Source organism: Canis lupus, chromosome 6 (genome assembly GCF_011100685.1).
Source record: "Canis lupus familiaris isolate Mischka breed German Shepherd chromosome 6, alternate assembly UU_Cfam_GSD_1.0, whole genome shotgun sequence".
Lineage (NCBI taxonomy): Eukaryota > Metazoa > Chordata > Mammalia > Carnivora > Canidae > Canis > Canis lupus.
In genome coordinates, this window is record NC_049227.1 from 36,123,486 (window position 1) to 36,144,746 (window position 21,261).

General features: G+C 40.9%; 1 protein-coding gene and 1 long non-coding RNA gene across 11 annotated transcripts in view; both read right to left on the reverse strand.

Moving 5' to 3' along the window:
- Positions 1 to 21,261, reverse strand: part of RBFOX1 (RNA binding fox-1 homolog 1) — a 2,034,214-nt gene that overhangs the window by 1,610,483 nt on the left and 402,470 nt on the right. The window lies entirely within an intron of this gene.
- Positions 8,917 to 13,794, reverse strand: LOC102154901. The gene is made up of 3 exons (XR_005360924.1): positions 13,597 to 13,794; positions 12,947 to 13,023; positions 8,917 to 9,455 (listed from the first exon to the last, which is right to left on the reverse strand). It is a non-coding gene; the product is annotated as an uncharacterized LOC102154901 (long non-coding RNA).

Here is a 21,261-nt window from a genome sequence, read left to right on the forward strand (position 1 = left end):
TAAATTATTTCCAAGAACATTGTAATGCCAAGGGAACTCACTTAATTATCCATTATCCCAGAAATGTAGACATAATGTTAATTAAAATGAAGGGGAAAAGCCATTTCCATTTTTTATTAAGATTCATTGGGCTCTTGAAGAGCTCTTTGCCCTGAAGGCTGGGCCAGGTGATGGAGAGCTCATCCTGGGGAGGCAAAAGCAGCAACCCAGACAAGAGGGACACCTCAAGGTCAAGAAATAGCACCTCCAAAATAGAAGAAAAATTCTCTGACCCTCACTCCCTAATCTTTCTCACACAGATGCCTGTGTTTCCACCATAAGGAATTATTTTCCTTTCATCTGGACATTGACACATTCTTGTTCTTGCTTTTAAAACACTCAAATTTCTGGATTTGGCAGCATAACATGTCTGCGATTATTTCATCAAGCTCTACAAATGCAGACTATCAGACCTTTGGTTTCATCCCTTAATTTTCTAGAGTACCGAGGCTACAGTGAATCCATCCAGGCTCCTGTGGCAAACGGATGGATGAATGTAAAATAAACAGTCTAATGCATGTTGGGCAGACCCAGAACTTGAGGTTCTGAGATTTCAGAACCTCTTTTTTTTTTTTTTTTTTTTTTTTTTTTTAATTTTTATTTATTTATGATAGTCACAGAGAGAGAGAGAGAGGCAGAGACACAGGCAGAGGGAGAAGCAGGCTCCATGCACCGGGAGCCTGACGTGGGATTCGATCCCGGGTCTCCAGGATCGCGCCCTGGGCCAAAGGCAGGCGCTAAACCACTGCGCCACCCAGGGATCCCAGATTTCAGAACCTCTTTGACCAAACAAGGCAACCTTGTTTTTAAGCTTGTAATTGATGAGGTTCCCTGCCTTCTGAATAATTCTGGTCTGGCTTGTATCATACCTTCCCATGCAGTACTGCTCCAAGCTCTATCTGCCTTCTCCCATTCAAGAAAGACCTGGGTAGGGGTGTCTGGGTGGCTTAGTTGGTCTGATTCTTGATTCTGGCCAGGTAATAATCTCAGGGTCTTGAAACTGAGACCCATGCCAGGCTCTGTGCTAAGTAAGGAGCCTACTTAGGATTCTCCCTCTCCCTCTGCCATTCCCCTCATCCAAGCTCTCTCTCTCTCTCAAAAAAAAAAAGGGGGGCAAATTAAAGTTAAAAAATTAAAAAAAAAATAGGAAGAAAGAGGGAAGGAAGGAAGGAAGGAAGGGAGGGAGGGAGGGAGGTGGGGAGGTGAGGAGGGAAGTGGGGAGGGAGGGAGGGAGGGAGGAAGGGAGGGAGGGGTATAATGTTAGGCATGGAGAATTGGGAGAAAAGAAGGTTGGGGGAGGGGAGATTTGTTGAAAAGAGCTATGGGGGTGAGAGAAGTTAGTGGATGGAGGATGCTATGTCCTTTGTAGCATACACATTCCCCAGAAAAGGATGAGTTCCCTTGAGCTGATTTAAGAATGTAGACTCTATCCCTCTGGGATCAAACCACATGCACCAAGACTTTATAAGCACTTCAGAATTTCCAAGTTAATGTGAGATTTGTTTAGAGTAAAATGGGGGGGGGGGGGGTTGTTATTTTTAAAATAAAATTTAAATCCTCTGCCATAAAGGAAAGGAAACTCTAATGGTATCCTGAAGCCCTTGACACACAGTAGGCACTCTTACAAATGAATATGGATGATGATTAGTGAATGAGTAATTAAGTCATTTGCTTAGTTGTGGATGTCTACCATGAACTAGGGTATGTTGGGGAAGCTGGGAACTTCTCTCTAGAAAGAGATGGAGTGAGTCAGAGAGGAGATAGTACTTATTGCACACTACTGAACATTGATGGAGCATGTGTAGACATTATGTATGTTTATGATACTGCCTCTGTGAAAATAGTTTCCAAAAATATCTCTATGACACACCTATCAGAATGGCCAAAATCTGGAACACTGACAAGACCAAATGCTAAATGTGGAGCAAGAGGAACTCTCATTCATCGCCACAGGGAATGCAAAATGGTGCAGCCAATTTGGAAGACAGTTTGGCAGGTTTTTACAAAACTAAACATACTCTCACCATACAATCTAACAATCGTGCTCCTTGGTATCTATCCAAAAGATCTGAAAACTTATGTCCACATAAAAACCTGCACATGGATGTTTGTAGAAGTTTTATTCATAGTTGCCAAAACTTGGAAGCAACCAAGATGCCCTTCGGTAGGTAAATGGATAAACTGTGGTACATCCAGACCACAGAGTATTATTGAGTGCTGAAAAGAAATGAGCTACCCTCCCATGAAAAGACATGGAAGAAACTTAAATGTATATAATTAAGAAAAGGAAGCCAGTCTGAAAAAGCTACATTCTGTATGGTTCCAACTATATGACATTCTAGAAAAGGCAAAAAACCATGGAGACAGTAAAGAGAACAGTGGTTGTTAGGGGTTTGGGGTAGGGGATAGAGGGGTAGAGCACAAAGGATTTTGGGGCCAGTGAAAAATACTTTGTATGATGCCATAATGATGGTTGCATGTCATCATACATTTGTCTAAACCCATAAAATGTACACCACCAAGAGTGAATTCTAATGTAAAGTATGGACTTTGGGAAATTATGACATATCAGTGTAGGTTCACTGATTGTAATGAATGTTCCACTACAGTGGGAAATACTGATAGTAGGGGAGGCTATGCATATGTGGGCACAGGAGGTGTGTGTGAAATCTCTGCACCTTCCTCTCAATTTTTTGTGAACCTATAGCTCCTCTTTAAAAAAATCTATATGAAACCAAAAGAGTGACTTACATATATCATTCTTGCTAAAGCCTCATTTGTTCTTACTCTTCGAATTTCCAGAGCCTACAGTTCCTCCATAGTAAAGCTCCCCTATGGGTCAGCTTCTTTCTCCATCAACTCTACATAATCTGCCTTAGTTAGAAAACAAATATCCAGGACTTGCACATAACTCACAACCTGGATTTTCTTCCAAGATCTCCTTGCTGCTTACCTCCTGCATTAGTTTTTTAGGCCTGCCATAATGAAGTACCACAAACTGAGCGGCTTACACAACTCAAATGTGTTGTCTCACAGTCTGGAGACCTGAAGTCTAAGATCACGCTGTCAGCAGGGCTGGTACCTTCTAAAGGCTGTGAAGGAGAATCTGTTCCACGCCTCTTTCCTTGGCTTATAGATGACTGTCATCTCCTGTGTCCTCACATGGTCTTCCTAGTATATGTGTCTTTGTCCTAATTTTCCCTTCTTCTAAGGACACCAATCATATTGGATTAGGGCCCACCCCAATGACCTCCTTTTCACCTGATAACCTCCATAAAGACCCTATCTCCAAATAAGGTCACATCCTGAGTTAGGACTTCAACATAGAAATTTTGAGGGGATGCGATTTAATCTATAACACATTAACAAGGTGTTTTACTAAAAAGATAAGATTTAGAATGCAGTCCCTCACATCTCTTCTACCTCCTGTTACATCGATTTAATTGACTCTGATCTTTTTATGGTAGTTTGTAGGCTCTACAACCGGGCTTTCTGCTGACATATTATTTGGGATTCTTTAAGGGGGCCAAAGACACCCCCATACGCTACCCCATCTCTATCCTACTTCCTGGCTTTTTAAACTTTTCATTCTTTTGAAAATGTAAAACACTTGAATACAATAGGTTGAAAAAAAAACCCAACAGAGGTGGTCAGTGTGATCTAGTTTCTCATCTGGGCATCGCATACCTATGTCCCACAGAGAGTGGCTCCATTTGGACACAATAAAAATCATTTTCTAATAAAGCACCCGGGAAGCAGCAGAGGCTAGCCTGACCTCCCATTTCAATGGCACCCACGTGGGCTGAGCCCAGAATCATCTGCTTCCTCCACAGCAGGCAGACTCAAATCTGCACAAGAGTAATGCAGAGAAGAGCAGATTTTGGCAACGACGCAGAGTTTCAGCCAAAATAAATGCTACCACCTGGTAGCTTTCGAACAGGATCCATGCCGGTATTTCATTTGGGCTGAAAACACTAGGAAAATAGTATTTTGCATCTTGCACCTGTAGCCATGCTTCCTGTCAGCCACATATCACTTTCCAATGATGCCATGAGGTGGGTAGGAGAAGGTGTATTCTAAAGAGGTCTAAACAGGGAGGGCATGTTGGATTCAGAGTCTCTAATAAGATGTGTGTAGGGAAGAAGGCTAGAGTATCCTATGAAATTTTAGCATCCATTTCTTCAGAAACTCAGATATCTTAGCAACTCCCATTTGATGCACATTTCAGTGTTCCTTTGTTTAAATCAATGCTATCGCTGCCAAATGCGTTCACTTATCTCATTATAGTTCAGCTTCGTTTATGTTCCAAAAACTAAGCATGGAGGTAAATGTTATATACCTCACACGGGCGCACACGCATTCATTAAGCATGCACACTATAGAGAAATCTGACTTAATGAAAGTTTATTTGAAGAGAATGCTTATTTAAATGCAGTCTACTCTTGCAAATGGAAATGGGTTATTTTTGGATAATTGCATAGCTGGGTAAGCTGTGCATTCACTCTGCTGGGTGGCCTGTTTCTTAACCTTTTCTAACTGGAACAAATATATATATTTTTTCATCTGCAGAGAGAAACTAATGGGACTTCATTAGGTCAAGAGTATGGTCATGAGGTTTAAGGACTGAGGAGAAATACAAGCAGGAATCCTCAAAGAATAATGCTGGGTGAGGGAGGAGGCGACAAGGCTGAAAGCTCTCATTTTGATACCACTGAGTATTAGGTCCAGCAAAGACGACTAATGAGGGTCTTTAAATGCCTAATTACAGTAAACAGGCTTCCCTTTTCAAATAAAAAGCTTCATTTATGCCTTTTTAGGAGTCAAGAGGAAAACCACCCTATAAATATAATGGGGAAGATATTGAGAGTGCCCTAGCAATCCCTGTTGTATACTTAGAAGGGGTAACAATAGCAAGAGCCAGAGATGTGTGTGAGCCTGGATGCCAAGCAGGGTGAGATCGGGACAGGTCCGGTTCAGTGTGATGTCTCTTGGACTCTGCACCCTGGACTCTACCCCATGCTCCATTCCTTTCTGTCCATAGGACCTTCACGTCCTCACCCACCCCTCCCCAGTTGATGGGCAATTCTGGAACTCAGGCACCAATTGTCATTCCCATAACTCAGTATCTCTCAGTTAGGGATTATGGCATTCCATCTTAAACCTACCTGGACAGCATTCCCCTCCTTCTAGTAACAACACCTATAAGCAGTTCCCCATCTTATCTATCCCAAAGTCAGAAAAAAACAAAACAAAACAAAAAAAACAAAAAACATGGGCCATAAGAAGATAAGATGAGCTGCTGTCTTTAAGTTTCCATATTTTATCCAGAATCTTTCCACCAACACAACCCTTGCCCTCCAACCTGTGGTTAGAACTGTATACCCAGCTCTTCAGAGGCTCTAGAGGAACAACCAAGGCATGCAAAACTCTGTCATACAGGGTGGGAGTTGCCTTGCACAGCTGACTGAGATGTAAGTTTCTGCAACCGCCACCAAATCAACAACCACTACCAAAACCTAACGAACAAAACCCTGCAGTAAGATGATGTGCACTTGATGTAGAGGACTGGTCTGTAACCCACAGTACAGACTGAATTATAAGTAGATGTTTATTTTTTAAATTTTATTTATTTATTCATGAGTGGGAGAGGGAGAGGGAGAGGGAGAGGGAGAGGGAGAGGGAGAGGGAGAGGGAGGCAAAGACATAGGCAGAGGGAGAAGCAGGCTCCATGCAGGGAGCCTGATGTGGGACTTGATCCTGGGACTCCAGGATCATGCCCTGAGCCAAAGGAAGACGCTCAACCACTGAGCCACCCAGGCGTTCCATAAGTAGATGTTTAAAAGACTAGGTGAGTTTGGAGATAGTTGGCTCCCTCGTGAGAGATTAAATGAAATGAGTTGGCAATTGGTGGGAATGGATAGAAAGTAGAGGACCTCTAAGACAGAAGAAGGACACAGCCTTAGCTTCTATGCCTTCCCAAAGACATAAGGGAAAGGGGATACCTATGGAGAGGTCAGAGTTAAGGGTTCATCCTTTGTATGCTGATGTCCACAGTCTGGGACCTGGAAGCCCAAGGAAAGTGGATAGGACATACATTATGAGTAAACTGAATTTAGTATCCTCACACATGTATTCTTGGACTTTGGTGAAATAACAACTTCTTTGCGTTCCAAAGTCTCTATCCCTCAAGTAAGATGAATACGACCTGTTCTGTCTGCTTTCATTATAACCATCATGTTTCTATCATTAAAATTTACTAACATTTATATTTGCCAGTCAGAGAAGTGGGCACTCTGCATATGGGATCTGAATCAGTTCCCATGATAGCCCTGGGAAATAAAATCATGTTGCCCATTGATTGATGGGGAGGAGTAAGGTCACTTGTCTAAGTTCACTCAGCTACAGGTATTGGACTAATATTCACAGGGCTCTTGATGAAGTGTCTTGTGAATTACAAAGCATCAGCAAATGTTATAAACTTGTCCACAAGTGTTTATAAGCATCTCTTCTAAATACTGGCCAGCCCTTGCTTTGGTGTTTGAGAGACTCTTTTTGGCATAACAGAAATATATGGGCTTACTTCATAGGTCTACTCCTCAAGAACATTTTTTACCTCTGGTCATTGGAGCTCAGGCCCAACTAGGACAGGGCCAAGGGTACCCTGGCAGGGCATGCCCAAACCAAAGCAACTCTGTGGTTTCATAAGGGCCAGGTTCAATCAAACCATCAATTGTTTTCTATTGGGGAAAAAAATTCAAATTTCAATAACTATGTCTTTGGGGGGAAAATCCCATTAAAAACTCTTGTCAAAATATGATAATTGATATGATAATTCACTAAAGAAATGACTCTCTAGCAGGTGATGCCATGAATCTTCTGCAATAATGCTGAGCAACATGAAACTTTCCAATGGAACCCAAAATGGCAGGGATTGCACTTGCCCCAAGGAAGGAGAAAAGGCTTGTGTTTTCAGAATCAGTAAACAAAAAAACTCAGACTGATGTTTGATTATGCAGCCTCTGTACACGCAGCTCTCACTTTGCTGAGAGTAAGGGATGTCCATTCCCAGAGTTCCAGGCGCTAATGGAAAGAACAGGAAAGTACAGTGTAAGTGTTAAGGGGTGCCGAATCTTCCAGGTAGCAGACACACTTGCTACTCAGTGGGATGTCTACTATTCTCAAAGTCTCCATGGGTTACTGCTGTTACCACCTTTGTTTCTGGGGTGTGGCAGTTAGTTGCAATGTCAGAGAGTTCAGTCTAGTAGGATGGTGGAAGCCAGCTTGGAAGTGCACATGTAACAGAGCAGCCAACAGCTTGGGCTCCCACCAAGGGGAACCCAAGGTCAATGGAACCTCCTAGTATGGGAGCTAAACTCTGTTGTAGATGCTGCTCGTGTTTCAGGAACCATAAGAGCTTAGGGACAGCCAGTTCCCCTGTGACATGGCATTGGTGGTGAGCCAAAAGGTTTAGAGGCCCAAACGCAACCATCCTGCCCCATATCTTTCTGTTCCGCTACATCTTCCAGTTTGCAAAAGACTCACATCCTTCTCACATATTCATTCAGTCAAATATTTATGGGACACCTATATGTACCGGCCCCAGGTCTAAGCAATGAATAAGATAAAGCAGTTTCACAGTTGAGGTGCATGCATCTGCTAGGGGAGAGAGACAGTAAACAGATGAATAAATAAATAATTTCGGGAGGAAGACAAATCCATAAAGCTGACAGAAGGAGGTGCTATCTCAGAAAGCAAGCTCAAAAGAAAAGTTCTTTCTGGAGGTAGCATATGAGCAAAGATCTGAATAAAAGGAAGTGAAGACCTCTGTGAGTCTCTGGGTCCCAAGTGCAATGAAGTGATGGTGGTCTTGGTACTATACAACAATCAGTAGGTGGTATGACCTGCTGATGGTGTAGGGGTAAATCACTTTTCAAACCCAAGTTTTAAAAATATTCCCTTGGAGTAAGTATTCTCAGATTTGTGCTGACTTCAGGAGGCAAGCAGACTGCCTTGGCAGCAATTTTTAAAAATAAAATGAAAAGCAATTATGTTCCATCACAGCAATTTACTCAGTGAAAATCTGGGGAGAAAAAAAGGTAAATACATCCCCTTCACCCCCAAAGGCCTCCTTAGCCAGGGGCTTTCCTCATGGCCAGAGCTGGCTCTCTCCCCTCTGGGACGTGGGCCCAGGCTGTCTTCACAGCTCCAGGGAAGGCACATTCTGATTTCCTGGTACCAACAGAGTAGCTGGGAATGAGTCACCCCCAAGCACAGCCAATTCAAGCAATGAACAGTAAAGACAAAGGAGAGCATTTGTATGTGTTTCCCAGACATGACACATTCTAAGGAGGTTGCAGCCAAATCAAGTCTCCTGAGGTCTCAGAGTGTTGATCTGCAGTCAAAAAGCTTAAAATGACACCGGAGGAGAGGAAAGACTGCCCAAATCATGCTGCACTTTTAACCCAGCCAGACGCCCCGCATTTCCCTGACTAGCGCACTTGTGTTCTACTTTCTTATCTTGGTTTCCAACCACCCACCCCCATCCTACCGAGTCCCTCTATTTTAACATTAAGTTTTTAAAAAATATGTGCAAATAGTACATGCTCAGAATATACAAAAAAGCAAAAAGAAGGAAATAAAAAAACATTCACAGTGTCACACCATTCAGCAATAACTGCTTTTCACGTTCTGCTGTATATCCCTCAAGAGTTTTTCTTTCCTATCTTATTTATGGATACATATTTTTAAACAAGCTATAGCCATACGATGTGTCGTTTAACATAATTTTCTCACTCGAGGAATCAGAAATACCTTCCCAGGCCTATGTAAATGATACAGTTATCCAAATGTGTTTACCAAATCAGATTTAATGGCTGCAGAGGATTCCATTTTATGGGCAGACCATAATTTATTTGATTTTTCCTGTTATTAGAATTTTCATTATTATAAACAATGCGATGAACATCACTCACTTCTTCATTTAGTAACTATTTATAGAGTGCCTTCTGTGGCTAAGTTTGAGAGCACATCCTTAATTACTCCCTGAGGATAAATATCTCGAGGTAGAATTGCTGGGTTCAAACATAGGCATTCATTTAAGGCGTTTGAAACAAGCATATTTGTCTTATTGCCAAATCGCCCCCTGAAAGGTTATTCCAAGTTGTACTCTATCAGCCTGGTTTGAGAATATCTGGCTCCCACAATCTTTGACAGCATCAACTTCTCTCTTTTTCTTTTTTTTGGGGGGGTGGGAGTGGGGGAAGAGGGGCAGTGATTTTGTAGGAAAAAAATGTGTTTCATTTTTCAGTCCTTTGTTGCTACCCAGACTGAACATTTTTCCACTGTGTACTGGCCATTTAGATTTCCCGTCCTGTGAATTGCTTATTCATAGGTTCCACGATACGTCTTAATTAAGCCTAGGATGAAGAGGAAAGAATGGAGAAAATTAATAATTATTGAGTGCTTGTTATGTGCCAGACAGTGTATACTATTGGCTTCATGGGGAAACACTTATCATTATAATAGGTCTATCATTATCCCCATTTTATAGGTGATAGTTCATAGCTTGGAGAGTTTATTCTCTCAAGAATGCATGGTAGAGAGCAAAGTTCAAACTCTGCTTTGAAGCTTGTTCCCATCACTGCCTTCTGGGAGGTGTTCAAAACTTTGATTCTGAGGTCCAGTGCTAGGAGAATCTGTGTAAGGGCCAGGACTGAGAAGGTCCTTACTGTGAGGTCTTGCCCCAGCACCAAGTCACTTGGTAGCACTCAATGGCTTCCTCAGAGAACCTGCCACCTCACATTTTAAAAAATCGTTTTATCTCAGGAGCCTATAGGAATACATTGTTTAGGAAACACTTGGAAATAATAACTACCGAATGGCAGGGCAAGATTTTTCTCATCGCGGCTGAGTGGCTAAAGAACCATTTCAGAGGTTGAGGCATATCCTGCTGGCAATCACAGCTTTTGGCTTCCAATATACTCTTTAGAAGTAGCTTTAACATATTCAAATGTGCATGATTGTATCACAAAATAAACAGCAGTGTGAAGTGTCTCCTAATTTCTATCTTCTGCTTAAGCCTTTTCTCCTTCCAGCTAGAACACTGCCCCCTCATCTTTTCTCTAAGTCCTACATGTTGTTCACTATCTACCCCACTGGATCCTTTTTGCCCCTTGCATCCTTTACTGGCTGCGACCACACTGCATAGCTCGTCGGCTTGCTTTTCATTGAAGTGAAGTTTACGTACCATAAAATTAACCACTTGAAAGTGAACAATTCAACGGCCTTCAGTACATTCACAATGTTGTGGAAACTACTACTTTTTTAGTTCAAAAATATTTTCATCAGCCCAAAAGGAAACCCTGCCCCCATCAAATGCTCAATTCTCTTTCCTCCCTCCTCCTAGGCCCCAGCAACCACCAAACTACTTTCTATCTCTATGGATTTATCTATTTTTAATATTTCACATAAATGGAACCATATATGTGGGCTTTTTGAATTAAATGGACTTTACTTTTTTTTTTTTTTTACTTAAATGGGCTTTAAAAAAATCATGCTATGTTCTAACATGTTTCAGTACTCTATACCTTTTTTGTGGCTAAATAGTATTCCACCATATGGACGGATCATAGTTTCAATATCCATTCATCTGTTGATGGACATTTGTTTCATCATTTGCTTATTATAAATAATGTTTCTACAAACATAGGGGGACATTTATTTGTTAGAGTACCTCCTCTAATTCCTTAAGAGTGGAATTGCTGGGTATTTGTTTTATTTTCTGGTTTATTAAACTGTCAGATCCTTCAGGGCAGAGGTTTCATCTTGTTTACCAATTTACTTCTAGGGCCTAAGGCAGCCTGCTGTCCTGGTTTGCCTGGGACTATAGGGTTCCCCAGATTATGGGACTTTCAGTGATAAAACTATGAAAGCCCCAGGCAAACCTGGATGAGTTGGTCACTCTACTAAAGTCCAGTACATTATGTGACATGGAACCATTACTGAGTAAATATCTGTTAGATAAACAAATTTTGCCATTTACTCAATCATGACATGTCTCAGCACATTGAGACTCAGTTTTGTTTTGTTATTTTTACCCAAAAAGGCATTTATAACAATCTATAAGATTACAGAAACCTACACTTACAGTACAGTTGAAGCACACGCAGAAGAGAGCATGGAAGTTTTAAACAGTAAAACTGTTTGTGGCAGCATTTAAGCCTATTTGATAAAGATGCCCAAGAAGTATCAAAGGCTTCCATGTGTTGGTGAGAGATAACTGCCATATGTACCAAAAAGAGAAAGGAATATTGCTCCTTTATACTGAATGAGATTGGGCATATCAGAAAAACACCCATAACAGAGAATGGCAATTGATATCCCTTTAGAAAAAGGCAGAGGCCTGTGGGAAACTGAGGAGCATTCAGACAAGGATGAAAATTAGTACAGGAACTTTGGTTTTACAGAGATCTAGCAGATGCTTGGCCTTGGAAATGTAGGAACCTTCATCAGTTCTATGCCATTAAGAATAGTAATAAGGGGGACGCCTGGGTGGCTCAGCGGTTGAGTGTCTGCCTTCGGCTCAGGGCGTGACCCCAGAGTCCCAGGATCGAGTCCTACATCAGGCTTCCTGCATGGAGCCTGCTTTTTCCTCTGCCTATGTCTCTGCCTCTCTCTCTCTCTCTCTCTCTGTCTCTCATGAATAAATAAATAAAATCTTAAAAAATATTTAAAAAAAAGAACAGTAATGAGGTATCACTTCACACCTGTTAGAATAGTGATATAGATAGGTAGGTAGGTAGGTAGGTAGGTAGATAGATAAGATAGATAGCAGTTGTTAGAATGTGGAGAAAAGGGAACTCTTGTGCATCATTGGTGGGAATACCAATTGGTATGACCACTACAGAAAATAGTATAGGGTTCTGTCAAAAATTAAAAATAGGATAACCATATGATCAAGCAATCCCACCTCTGGGTATATATTCAAAGGAAAAAACAGGATCTCAAAGAAATACTGCACACCCATGTTCACTGCAGCATTATTCCCAATAGCCAAGATATGGAATCCACCCAAATGCCCATCAACAGATGAATAAAGAATATATGGTATATGCATACAAAGGAATATTATTCAGCCTTAGGAAAAAAAAATAAATCCTGAAATTTCTGGCAACATGGATGAACCTGGAGGATATCATGTTAAGTGAAATAAACCAGTCGTAGAAGGACAAATACTGCATGATCCCACTTATATGAGAAATTTAAAATAGACTCATAGAAGCAGAGACTGGAATGGTGGTTGCCAAGGGCTGCGGGAGGATGGAAAGGGGAGGTATTATACAGAGGGTATAAAGTTCCAGTTATGTAAGATGGGTAAGTCCTAGAGAGCTATTGTATAGTATAGAGCCTATATAGTTAACAATACCAAATTGTATACTTAAATATTTGCTGAGAGTGTATCTTACATTGTATTCTTATCACTAATAATGATAATTATAAAGGGGGCAGGAGGAATCTTTTGGTGATGATGGAAATGTTCATGGAATAGATTGTGGTGATGGTTTTGCAGATGTGTATGCATCTCCATACACATAAAGTTGTATGCATTAAATATATATGGCTTTTTTTGTGTCAATCATATCTCAATAAAGTTTTTCAATAATTTTTTTTAAAAAGAAGGGAGATGAAAAGAGCTATAAATTCTAGACAAGATTTTGAACTTGCAGTGACTGCAGGAGAGCCTGAGAGTTTGTGTATTTGAATGTCCTCATAGAATTGAATGGCATTTCAGCAAATGTGTAAAATGTGGCTGGAGGGAGGTGAAGGCAAAGTCAAGGATTACACAGGACCATGAGAGACACGGAGGAGGAGCCACAGAGGAAGTGGGAACATCAGAACAGAGATGTACCTAAGGACTTCACCAATTCCCACTGTGGACACGCAGTATTCGTACTTGGAGATGTCCTCATGTTTCCATCAACTATCCTGTAAGATATACACAGATTTCATGCCATTATGCAGGTTCAGACATTTTAAACTCAACTTTGTTCGCAGGTATAGGAAGTCAGGCTAGGGAACACCCACTGATAAAGCTAAACATGATTATCTGGGTTAAGTGAAGAAAGGAAATATATATATATGATATATCCTATATATCCTATGTGTACACACATATACACATGTATGTACAATACATATATACACACACAACTGATGGTGCCCAAATATGTGTGTATAAGGACAGTGTGTACTTTCAATCCTTACAGCACTTCAGAAAGGTACACATTCTTAGCTTCCCCATTTTATGAACATGGAAGCAGAGGTTCAATAAGCTGAAGGAATTTGCTCAAAGTCATGAGATGGAAAATGGAGAAGCTGAGATTTAACTCTGTTTTTGTTTTTGTTTTTTTGTTTTTTTTCATTGTATCACACTGCCTCTTACATGTCCAACTAACTTTTCCTTTCTGGATGAGCTCAACAGGGAGGTGGAGTCAAGGTTCACTTTCCATGGAGGGTCAGCAGCCCTTTTCCCACAATGAGGTATTAAATGATCCTTACTCCTGTCTGACAGAGCAGATTACTTAGATGTGCATTCATAACCTTTCTCCACCATGTCCAAAAAGTGAAGGTCCTTGGTTAGATTAGGATGTCAAATTTATCATTCCCTGTTTCTTCTGACATCCAACACCTTGTACTTGCAACACATCATTTCTTTATTAGTGATCAGCAGAACTGTGCTCACAGAAGCTTTCCTATTCTGGGTCTTAATTTTGTACATTTCCAGTTTCCATGGAGACACTACATTCTTGCATTCTAAGAGTGTCACTGTAAAACAATGTGAAAACAAAGCAACTTCATAGAAATGGCTCACTCTGGACATCACCAGGCAACACTCTCGTCAAATACATAGGACCACTGTACTGCATTTTGGGGTTAATTGCTGAGGCCAAGCTCCCTTCTTTCTCCCCCAATCTAGGAGATGCTTTTAATGCCCATCCTGGGGACCAAGTTCACAGTTATGAAAGCATCCTCAGGTCTCCCTGCTTCAATTATTGCACCACCGTTATAATAAAGTCGAGAGGTAACTATGGCAACATTATTCCAAGGATAAATACCACAATATCGCCTTCAACTTTTCCCCCCAAAAAACAAATGAAAAATCAAGAACATGGAGGATTAATAGCATCACTTGTTAAAAAGCCAATGGACAGCAGAGTTCAGAAAAGCTTTAATTAGTGGAGTCTTTCCTGGCTCAGTTTAACACTTGCTCTGTGCCTCCCACAGAGAAAGCACATGTGGGCGGTCAGCCTCAGAATTCAGTATCACTGAACCTGGACACCATCAGGCATCCAAACCTGGGTTTCTGGAAGTTCACAAAGGTGTCCCGAGTCTGCTTTCCCTAGAAGATCAATGTTGTAGGCAGAGGTAAGGGCTTACCCCTGAGGTATAGAACTTCATAGTGTGTCAGGTTCAGCTACAGTAGGGTTCACCAGAGAATACAGAAGGAGAGGGACTCACTGTCAGAGCTTCTCATCATGTAAGAACTAACAGAAGTAGCCCAGCACAGTGGTTGTTAGCAGCATGGACTTGAAAATTAGACCGATGAATTGAGTTGAAGACTCTTCTCTTCTACTTATTAGCTCTTTGACCTTAAAACAAGTTACTTAACCTCTCTGAGCCTCAGTTTCCTCATCTGTAAAGTCGAGATGATAGCCAACCCGGTAGCATCATTGTAAGGATTAGAAATCATGTGTGTGGCAATCTGTCCAACAAAATTGATTTCTTCTGGGTCACATCTATATTACATTTCCTAGCTTCTTTGACTGAATTATGACCAATGAAATAGGAGTTGCAATTTTATGTTCTTCTTGGCTAGCCCATTAAGAAATTCCCACCTATGCTTCTCTATGCTGTTTTCCCCCTCTGCTGGCAAAATGTCAACACCAAGGGCAACCTTGGAAGCTATTGAGTGCTGATGGCAGAGTCTCGATCAACTGGGTCTTAGTTCTGTGTCTCAATCAACCTGAACAACTGTATGGAACAAAGCTTCCCAATCCTTTGTCAACTGGGATCACCTGCATTAAATCAGTATTGATAAAGAAATTTCCATTGTGCTAATACAGTTAGGGGCTTATTTATCATCCACTATGACCCTTGGTTATACAAATGGAACATGCTTAGCTCAATTCCTGACATGCAATGAACATTCTGTACCTGTTAGGTATATTATTGAAAAGAAGCCACTTTCTCTGCAAAGCTGGCCAATCTGCCAAAAACCTTGGCAAGTAACATCTCCATTGACTTCATGGAGTCTATTTGATTCATAGAATTAGGTGTAAGCTTTTCTGCTGCAATAAGTAATGAAGTACAAATTGAGGAAATTAGTTATCAATTAGTCATTCGATGGTTGGGAAGGCAGGCGGCAGGCATAAATGGTGCCAGATTAGTTAAGCCATGATAAATTTTATTGCTCTACAAGGATTGGGTCTTTATCCATTACTTCTCAAATTTATCTTTATTATTGGCCCCAGGATAGGAGACAGGGCCTGGATGTAGAAGGAGGTAAGAGACCAGCCACGGCATTTGGGAGATGTAACAAACTCTATAGCAAAGGTGGTCCCCAATGAAGCCGTTTATGGGCCACTGCAAGGGAAAAAGGCACCAAAGAAGCCATGACTCATCTTTCCTTACTGCCCTCTCTATAGGGGTTTCCAGTTTTCCTAGAGAAGTCCCACAGTTTGCATGCCTATAATTATCATACCATACTATAATCCCACAGCATTTTGCATGTCAATGCACTGCAGGAGGTAAGAGGGGATTTTTCAGCTCATCTGGAAGATTTAAGAATTTGGCTCATAGAAATTAAATAACAACTGAAAAAGGAGAAGGCTTGAACCCTTCTGGTCTGGGAATCCCTGTGACCACCTATGATCTTGTATATCTTTCCTCATGCCTATCACAGAATTACTAATTTTTTCATAGCTTTCCATTATGTAATATGATATCCAAATTTTCACCATGACCTCAGAGGCCATCCAAGGTCTGGCACCTGTCTGCTCTTTATCTTCATTTCTTATCCTTCTCCTCTCCTCATCATGTCTTCTAGTTCTGAATGAACTGGCCTTAAGTTGCTGATATTAATTCCTGGCCTGGGAGAAAGGGTCTTCTTTTATGGTCACCTTAGGCCCTTTAGGTCATAGGTAAAGTTTCAGGAGAAGCCACTGGCTTAGTCTACATAACACCCAATAGCCACAGTCATCAACAATCCAACCAATAGGGTCAGGCTGGACCAAAGCAATGAGGTCCTAATTGAAACTCTCCCATGGGTGTCTGGGTGACTCAGTTGGTTAAGCATTTGCCTTCAGCTCAGGTCGTGATCTCAGGTCCTGGGATGGGTTCTGCATTGGGCTCCCTGCTTAGTGGGGAGTCTGCTTCTCCTTCTCCCTCTGTTCCCCACCCATACTCTGTCTCTCTCAAGGAAAGAAAGAGAGAAAGAAAGAAAGAGAGGAAAGAAAGAAAGAGAGGAAAGAAAGAAAGAAAGAAAGAAAGAAAGAAAGAAAGAAAGAAAGAAAGAAAGAAAGAAAGAAAGAGAAAAGAAAAGAAAAGGAAAGGAGAGGAAAAGAAAAGAAAAGAAAAGAAAAGAAAAGAAAAGAAAAGAAAAGAAAAGAAAAGAAAGACAGATACTCTTGGCTCCAATCTAATCCTTACTTAGCTGCCAGTCATCAACTAAAAATCTTCTTTCCTTCCCTCCCTCGCTCCCTCCCTCCCTTTCTTCTTTCTTTTTAAAGAAACAGCAGGTGAGAGAGCAGTGGGGGACTGGGGAGCAGAGGGAGAGACAGTATTTTAAAGAGGCTCCATGCCCAGTACAGAGCCTGACATAGGATTTGATATTAAGACCCTGAAATCATGACTTGAGCTGAGATCAAGAGTCAGCCACTCAACCAACTGAGCTACTCACATACCCCTAGACTCTCCTACTTTATGATAGCTAACACACACTCGGCAGGTACAAGGAATGATACCAAGGATGTCATATATACTAAACATTTAATAAGAACTTTAGAGGTAAGTTACCATTATTATCCTTATTTTACTCATGAAGCTTCAAAAAGTTAAGGACTTTATGTGTAGAAATTCCTAGATTCAAAACCAAGTATTCTGGCTTTCAATTAGCATATATATATATATATTTTAAAGATGAAGGTTTTTTTTTAAGATTTATTTATTTATTTATTCATGAGAGACAGAGAGAGGGAGAGAGAGAGAGGCAGAGACACAAGCAGAGGGAGAAGCAGGCTCCATGCAGGGAGCCCGACGTTGGATTCAATTCCGGGTCTCCAGGATCAGGCCCTGGGCTGAAGGCAGCGCTAAACCGCTGAGCCACCGGGGCTGCCCTCAATTAGCATATTATGCCAACTCCAGTAAAATATTTATATGTCCAAGTTTACCCTCAAAACTCCTAAAAGTTTTCCATAAAGTACAAAATATGTGGTTTTGCATTATTAACACTTGTACCTTATTCACGGAAGCCATCAAGCTAGATTAGAAAAAGAATCAGAAAGAAAGGCTATATGCTGATATCAGATAATTATCATATAGCTAGAGGTTAATGGGTAATAATAGAGAATCCCGTATTATTCCTGCTTTCCTATAGGGTTCAGGCCTTTGATTTCCTATTAAGACCCTATCACCTCAACACAATTCTCTACTTATTTATGGATACGAAAATTTAATGAGATTGAATGATATAATGGAGGGGTACCTTATACAGAGAATAGCAGGAGTATGCTAATAAATGCTTAATAACCAGATCTCGGGGCAGCAGGTAGAGGAAACCACTGGTCTGTAGCGTTTTCTAGTTTCCATGGTTTAAATACTCTCATGATGGCCAATTTCAAGCTGCTGATATGACATAAACTAACTGGCAGATTTCCTTAAATTTTGACCATCAGCTCTCACTGGCCAGGACAAGCTGGATCCAGCATACCATTAGAGGACAGGCCCTACAGACAGTTCTGAGAAAGTAAAGAAATTCCAAAGTATATACTTAGAGGGATTCTTTCTGCTATATGGAAGTAGAGTTGTAACTCTTTTCTCAAGTGAAAAATGCAGCCTAAATTCTATGCAATTATATTCTAAATTTTTTGAGACTAAATAGTAAAACAACAAGCAGCATACAAAGTATAGAATTTGTAGACAGCTTACACCAATGAATATTTTTTCTCTTAAATGTTCTACATAATAGCACTAAAATCTTTATTTCTAAATTTTTAATAAGCACATTATGAAGACTGAGCTATACCAAAAGAAAACCATCACTAAAGTGTAGTATATGAAAACACAGAGATTTGCACTCTTTTTGAACACTGTTCTGTGTAAGTTTTCCTTTCTTACTAATTTCTTTCAGTTTACTTTGAAATACAATATACATCTCAAAGTTGCATGGATCCAAAGTAGTGTGCCTAAAGTTCTTTATCCAAACTTGTCTAAGTTACTCACTGGTTTCATGAAATCATATTGCCTCTCCTCTCCAGTCTAACAGATGTAATTCAAAGAGTTGAGTTACCAGGTTTTTCTGAAATCTTGTAAAATGTCTGTTCATCCTTGACTGGGGGAGGCATTCTCTCTGAAGAAAGAAAAGAAGGATCCCGTGACCCATGAAGCAGACTACCTCCTGGAAAGCACAGTGCCATAATATGAGGGCCCAAAAGCTCGGTGAGTGGTAAAACTGGAAGGGAGCCCTTCAAATGGTTTTAATATCCTAATGTTTGGGATCAAAGATAAACCTTGTCAATTTGGGATCAATGTCATTTTTCCCTCTCTTTTTAAATAGTTGATATTATACAAATATGCTACTTTTCATTTCTTCTGGGCCACTACCCACACCAAATATTCCTCACCTTCAGGGCAGTCCTGGGATGGGCAAGGCTTTTTGCTACCCTGTATCCATGTGACTTCTGGTAAATGTCTTGCCCTCTCTGATCCTCAGAATTCATCCTGCCTGGATTGAGAACACTATGGTCCACCTTCACCCTGGCGCTTCTATCCCTCCTGAGACCAAGGACAACTATATGTATCTATTTGATTTTAAGCAGAAGTCTATGTTGGACATATTAACTTCTTTATTCAGTGGAGAGGGTATCTGCCCACTGGCTTCACAGAGGTGTCAAATGACATAATGGATATGAAAACTCTATGGGGAGAAAAGAAAGATAAGAGCTTCACAAATGTAAGGCATTATTAATGTTAATTACTTGCCAGTGATATGCATAATGCCTAGAATCAGTGAATTCTAGAGCTGGGAAGAAACTTTATAATCACCCAGTCTAATCCATCATTTCTCTAACACAGCCTGCAGAGAGAGGTCCTTAAACTGCCTGGGTCAGAGAGAAAGCAAGATTCCTTCACAACAGGTCACCTAATTCCAGGAAAAATGACTACCGTTTTCTGATGCTGATTTGGGTGACAAAAACATTTTATTTCATTTTATCTCAGATCTATGTGAGTGGATAAATGGCTCCTGCCTCCCCCTACAAGCCAAAAAATCCCAAATTATATTGCTTGCCAATTCCTGCTGTGTAAATACTTCACTATGGCCAATTTCAAGTTATCAACATGAAGCCACTGAATATGGACTTGTGAAGAGACCTATGCTACTGGATCCCGCGGTCCAGTATCATTCCGGCAGCCCACATGGCTGAATTTAGAACTTTTGAGTCTCTGACCTCAAGAGATTCCACAAGAAGCTGTGGAGTCAGATTTGTGAAGAGATAATTAAACACACAAGGTCATCAGAGTAAGAGTAGAGAAAGTGGATTTAAGGCACTGTGGGCCTCCAGAGGAAGGAACAAGTTATTAAAAAGCAGCTACAGAAAGGAGGTGGTCTTTGAGATGGGGGTTTGTAGACTGTGTAGGAGCACGCTAGATGAGCAAGGTGACAGGTAACAGAAAAGAACACAAAGGGAGAGCATGACACAAGCAAAGGCAAAAAAAAAAATAAAATAAAAAAAGACTGTTTTCAGGGCATAGTTATCAGTTAGACGTGGTTTAAATTATTACACTAAAGCAGCGCCCAGCCCAAAAGTGGGTGGCAAGATGAAGAGATCCTCTAGAAGTCTCTCTTTCATAAGATATGCCCTTTCCACTGATGGGGCGCAAACACTCTAGGTAAGCGTTGACAGAAATACAATACAATCTACACATGTGATTTAAAATTTTCTAGTAGCCACATTAAAGCAAGCAAAAATAAATTGGTAAAATTATCTTTGAAATAGGTTTTGTTTAACCCACTATGTAAAAAATATGATCATCTTAATACGCGGCTCTAACCATGTTTCAAGGGCTGGGTAGACATGTGGCTAATGGCTCCTGGTAGTGGATGGTACAGTACCAAGGGGGCCTAATCTTATGAAAATGTAAAATAAGTCCCCAGGGCACAGGTGCTGGATGGGTGCTGTGTGGTTTGGGAAACTTCCGACGTGTCTGGTCTCCGTGGCATTGCCTCTGCTGGGCACTTGATTATAACCCACAATGGGTGGCATCAGCCAGTAGAAACAGAGAACAAAAGTTGCCCACCCAGTGCCTCAATTAAATTTACCCCAGGGATAAGTGCTCTAGCTTCTACTTCTTCAGCTGATTAAAGACATGTCTGGAGACATAGAGGATGTATCTATAACCTAACACATCTACTCCCTTTCTCCATTCTTCCCAGCTATGAAACAACAGAGTATCTACCTTTCAGGGGAGTTGGAACATTAAAATAAGCTCATCTGAGAAGAACATTTAGGAGACCAGGCTAATGGTAAGTGATAATAATCCTTCACTCTTTATTGTTATGCATAACATGCATCCTGCCTGATACAACGTGTGCTCATTGAGGGTTTGTTGCCTCTATTATCGTACAGATATGATGCTGACTGCATCTTCTTTCCAACCCTCAAGGCTCTTGCAGCCTGGACTACTCTGTGTCCTACTTGGGTGGGAGGGCAGGTGGGTATCCACCTGAAGCCCTATGCTTCATGAACCCTTCTCAAGCTTACAGAGGTCCTCACTTTTTTTTTTTTTTTTTTTTGAAGTCCTATAGGACATCTAGTCTGTCAGGTACAACTAGACCCTCAGTCAAGACCAGTTGGACACTCAATGCCCAAAACTTACTATGTAGATACCTTGTCCAACAATCCTATGGAGTTGAATACAGGATGTTAGTGGATACCTACTGTTTGT